The sequence below is a fragment of the Anneissia japonica genome, unplaced genomic scaffold (genome assembly GCF_011630105.1).
Source record: "Anneissia japonica isolate Jap-2015-1 unplaced genomic scaffold, ASM1163010v1 scaffold287761_len698747_cov189, whole genome shotgun sequence".
NCBI lineage: Eukaryota > Metazoa > Echinodermata > Crinoidea > Comatulida > Comatulidae > Anneissia > Anneissia japonica.
In genome coordinates this window covers 609,571-615,479 of record NW_022715691.1, presented here as the reverse complement: position 1 = coordinate 615,479, position 5,909 = coordinate 609,571, and the positions used below count along the sequence as shown (strand labels likewise).

At 31.1% G+C, this 5,909-nt stretch overlaps 1 long non-coding RNA gene across 2 annotated transcripts in view; it reads left to right on the top strand.

Annotated features, from left to right (window-relative positions):
* LOC117109311 overlaps window positions 1-5,909 on the top strand; it is a 28,702-nt gene that overhangs the window by 8,964 nt on the left and 13,829 nt on the right. The gene's annotated exons all lie outside the window — the stretch shown is intronic.

Below are 5,909 nucleotides of genomic sequence, written 5' to 3'. Positions count from 1 at the left end.
AAAATTTCGCCCCCCCCTTCCCCCCCCCCCCCCCACCCCCACAAAAAATGTTCAAAATAATTTATGAAAATGGATAAAAAAGAAACTGTATTCCTGGTATCATAGATAGGTATCATACAGAAAGTTTATTCCATGTAGATATGAAATATTTGATTATGAGTTTATTAAATTTATTGCTTTATTAAAGTTTTGTTAATTGCGACTTTGCTTGATGTATGAGTATTGTTTGGTATTGTGATGTATTATCGAATTCTTAGGTCGCTAACGAGTTATATTCCTATTTTCTGAGAAATTATCACTTTATTGTCCATATCTATAGTAGACAGTCAATTATAGATTAATTTATTAATTTATAACTAGGCCCTCTATGATATTGAAAAATCGTAACAATGTATGGTATGGCGAAATTTGTTATATACAGCAAAAATGTATTTCTCATAAATTATCTTCTTATTTGAAATTATTTTACGTGTTTTCATCAACTCTGTATTTTATATTTATTATTATCTGACAGTTATATAATGATAACAATAAGCCTAATAATGATAATGGTACTATTAATCAGTTTCCAACATTACTATGTACTTTCTTTTATTCAACAAATGTTATGACATATACATGCATTTTGTAATGTATGACTATCAATTGAAACAAACGAAATTCAACTAATAGATGTATCCATGGTACATGACAGATGACAGAAAACAAATTATCAGACCAAGTGATAACGAATATCCCGAAGAAAATTGGGATATTAACCATACATACTAAAACAAGTTTTATACAGTCTTTCTATGCTACCTAATTATTTTTGCAGTTTTCTGATAGTGAATTTGTGATAGTGAACTCGAAATTGTTGTTGCATTACATTGAATATATACATATATATATATATATATATATGTATATATGTATATATATATATTATATATATATATATATATATATATATATATGTGTATGTATGTATATAATAAATTATATATAAATCATCAAAGGAAGGTAAACGAATAAAGGACGAATAAAGGACATAAATACATAAATACACAATATTGTAACTTAGCTCTCAACTAACGTTGTCCTATAAATAAAGAAATTGTGTAATAAAATGCCTCTGACGGGATTAGAACCTGCGACCTCTCGCTATAAATGTGAACGTCATAATTATTATACCACAGAGGCTTCATGGTTGAACAGATTTAAAAACCGTCAGATACACTCTATTAGACAATATGTACGGCTGATAAATAATAGCATATAATATAAATCAAGATAGCCGAACTGTTAAATTACATATAAATCATCAAAGAAAGGTAAATACAGTGTTCGTATAAAGGACATAAATACATCGTGTAGCATAGCTACAGAAAGAAATAGAAATATCTGAGCTTTTCCTCAAAAGTCGCCGTTAGTTAGGAATTTTTTCAAGTTCATAGACACACGTAGTGTGTTGTAAAAATAAGCAGCGGTATCTTGTGACATACTCGTACTCAGTTATGAAGTGGCCTACTCAATGTTAGGGCTGTTGCTAAATATCCCTTGCTTACTCACAGATATAGCATTACACACATTTTTAACATAAAACATCGAAGATTAACTATGTCACCACTAAGGTTTTTTTTCAATGTCATCGGTTGTAGCTCCTTCACATGTATGTGTGTGTGTGTGTTTGGGTGTGTGTTTGTATAACAACAGTTCTTGACTAGGAACAAGATGGTGTAATTGTATTATTTTAAAAAGAAGTGAATAAATGTTGATTTGATTCGATAAAACTATCAAGCATATCAACGAAAAGTTTCTTAATGGTTGGATTCAAACGTGCAAAACCTCCCACTTTCAAGACGAGTAGCATCCCATTAGACCACGGAGACATATGGTATACGCGCAGATCTAACCCCAGGAACTTTTTCTCATACAATTGACTGACTCTCCTTGTTTAGAATGATTATATAATCATTATGATACTCCTGATGCGGATCCAAAGGGGGGAGGGTCGCCGACCTTCGGACCTCTCCCCATCCTTAAAAAGTGCATTTTTGCTGGAAACATTTATGCAGATGTTGGATAGTCAGGAGTTTTGTTTCTTCTTTTGGTGGGTGGAAATCATTTAAGAGAATACATTTTACATTTTTTGGCTTTCAAGTCTGTCAAATGTGGGGAGGGGGGTGTACTGTTTAACTTAAGTACTAGTAATAGATTATGACGTAATCTACCTTTCTATTACTGTATGACAAAAAAATGAATATTTTCTATCTTTTCCCAGATAGATTCGAAACCTCTCTATTGGCTAATTATACTTATTTAAGTCACTTTAAAGTTTAAGCAGAATATTATATTAGATGATTTTCATATTAAATTTAACATTCCAATGATAGCTAGTTTGCTGAAGTCATTTGTTTCATTTAATTTTCAAATATTACTTTGCTAATATCATATTTCTTAAAGCCAGTTCTTGTATCATTGTATTCGTTTATTGTATCTCGTATAACTCAACATATTAATAGACAACTGTTGTTTAACCTTACCTAGTTAGGTGGTACGTTTGGTCCTCTGGATTTTGAAAGTTTTTTAGTGGACTTTTCTTTTCGAAGAATATTTTCAGATTTTTCTGAACCGTCTGTATTATTCGATGGTTGACTACTCCCCCAAAATATACTCAACAATGATCCCATGATGTAATTTTACTAGATACTAAAAGATCGTATATCAGCTAGTAAATATAATGTACTCTTTGATGCGTGATCCTGGTTTTTGTACTTTATATATCACGTATAGAAAAGTAATTGGCCAATAAGCATGATGGATAATTCAATATGATTCGTGGTCGGAAATTGACAGCGCATTGGGTCGATATTTTATTGTGGAAAGTACTCTACAAATATTCGACCATTACCATTACTTCCAATATCATTAATTATATTTCTTCGCAAAAAAAAAAAAATGGAAAACATTTTAGGCTGCTGCTAGCACACATTGAGAAAGCAATCCTTTGAAATGTTTAATGGCCATTTTGTAGTAACTGTTAATTGGCATACAAAATATATTTTTACATAGTAAATTCCAAGATCGATTACATAATCAAGCCTTATAGTTTCCGGGGCCTCGGCACCTGGTCCACTTCCGAGATATTTTGAGCGCCATCAAACCACGGACATTGGACCCTCGCCAGGTCAATCTTTGTTCTGTATTGAAGAGAGGATGGACTTCAATGTGAATTAATGTCTTTTTTTTAATTTTGTAATGTATATTTAAAATAATATTTATTTAATTATTGCCGTATGTTTTTGGGGATATTGATGCCATACTTTATGAATCGTATGCTAGTAAAGTTTTTTTGATGAAAAGAGACTTTTTTCTAAGTAGTATCAAGTCAGTACAAACGACAGTTCCCATATTATATTTCATAGAAAATCAAATACTAACGCAAAACGTTTAGATATATTTTAATAATTCAATATCACTAACTACCATCAAAAATACTATTATTCAACAGCTTATGTTGTGTACTATTTAAAATAAAAAGAAATAAATACAATTTATTATTATTATTAATATTACCAATATAATTGTAATTATTTTATCATCATAATTTTAGTAATGCTGTTGAGAATTAATCTGGTTTTAAAATAAAATCTAATATAGCATAAACTCTAGCTACGTCACAGGTCACGCACTTATATCATATGGACCAGCAAAGTCCATTTAATTCTTTCGTTTTTGTTAAGTTCTTTTTCAAGTGCGAAACATGTTTTTGTAGGTATTGATAAAAACAATACAAAATGGGACGATAATTTCTCTTTTTAATTTTATATCGTATGTATATTTTATGTGTTTAATATCATTTTCATTTATGTTATACTTTATGATGTATTCTTTTTTGTATTTTCACATTGTGTGTGCATACTCAATTAAGTATCCAATATGTATTTTTTTTAATAAAAGAATAAATAAAAGAATGAACATGATCTCCTTTTTATTGATTAATCATACATACTACAAATAAATTTTACTTTTCTTTTTCCAATAATCTAATTATTCATAGCCGCCTTTAATATTTTATAATAAATTAGATTATTTTCATGATACGAATAATGTTCAAACAATAGATAGCTTGCTAATAAAAAAAATCATATATTCATTTAACTTTCAAATAACTACTATTTATTATTATTTTACTTTTGTTAAAGTCTGATATATTGACTACTGTCCGTGCATAATGTCTCGCAAAGTCAACATATGAACATATAATTACTGTCTGCTTACCCTACCTAGTTAGTTGATGTGTTTGAACCTTTATTGTCCGAACATGTTGTGTCTCTAGAAGAATATTGCCGAAGAATACTTTCAGAATTTGTAGTCCCCGAATCCGTACTCCCCGAATTCGTAGTCCCCGAATTCGTAGTCCCCGAATCTGTACTCCACGTATTGCCCATAGTGTAATTTTTACTAAATTCTCAAAGAGAATAGATTAACTCGTAGATATACAATACTCTTTGATGGGTGATCTAAATTTTTTGTTTCTTATACACCACGGAATTAACGTCATGAGAAAGCATTGGCCAATCAGCAACCGTATATAAATACATATTGTATCCTGATATTCAAACTATGAGTGGCAACCCAAAGATAGGGTCGTCAAGTAATGTCGCGGGACGATGATTGTGTATAATAAAATATAGTTATAATGTCATTGTGATTCAGTATTTTGAACTTTATTTGTTTATCTTCAGGTATAAAGATTAGTACTGTGTTTGTGTCAATCAAATTTAGCTGATAGGTTCTCTCATTTTAGTGAAAATAACAGTGATAACTTCCCTTAACTGTCCGACCCATTGCAGTGGTTAATCACAAAAAACATTAATTAATAGCGCATCATTCCAAAGATAAAGACTCTATGCTTTTCGCATTACTACTTACCCGGTCGCTGGAACAAACACCATCGAACACTAAGCATCCTGGTAGAGGGCGAGACAACCGTAAACCAATAAAAGATGCTAATTGGTAGTTGCAGCTGCGCCTGCCCTATTAAAGTTCAATAGATGTCAATCGACATATACCTACCGGTATGTTGTGTATGGTGTTGAAGTCGATTCACTTTGATACGAGCATTTACAGTTCCATCTACGGATTGGCTTATTCGGTATCCATAGATATTATACTTACAAGTGAATAAACTGCTAAACTGCCATCCGTCTATATTTCTCTTTGTGCTCCCCAATCCAGACTTTCTTTCATAATGGTCCGTGAACATTATATAATATTACTTTATTGATAAACTATTTCTTTCGAAACTCTAAATTCTAGAAGTCTATTGTGTTAGTAGTATTATTACTTACTATTAGTAATATTCCTTCTGATGTTTGTCTATTTGTAATTTTCAAAATATTTTCTGTCCTTCCTGTTGAAGCCTACAGTTTATAATTCTGCTATTGTTTTCACTTTTCTAATATTTGCATTTTTTTTTGTAGCTTTTTCTTCAATGTACAGTATTTTATAAGAGGGACACACTTAATTGTGTATCTTATGGTATTGCAAAACATTTTAATAACAGTATTCAAATATATTAACGTGTGATGTTTACATAGGTGCTGGCTTGTCTCCTCTCCATCCTATTCGCTGTTTATCATTGTTTTTAGTTTTCATGTCGTTGGTTTTCTTACCTCTGTAATGTACTATTAAATCGATGAGATAAGTTAACCTTTTCAGAAAACCAATATGGAGTATTTGCTTAACCTTCGTTAAGGCTCACTAAGAGCTAAACCCCTCTCCCACCTAGGTTTAGTTCACCTAAGAGTCGTACGATTTCTACGAGTTAAAACTCGTGATCTTTGGAAAGGACCTATACGAGCTTATTACGTGATAGCTACGAGTGAGGTACGACTTTATGGAGTTGGTTACGAGTTATGTAC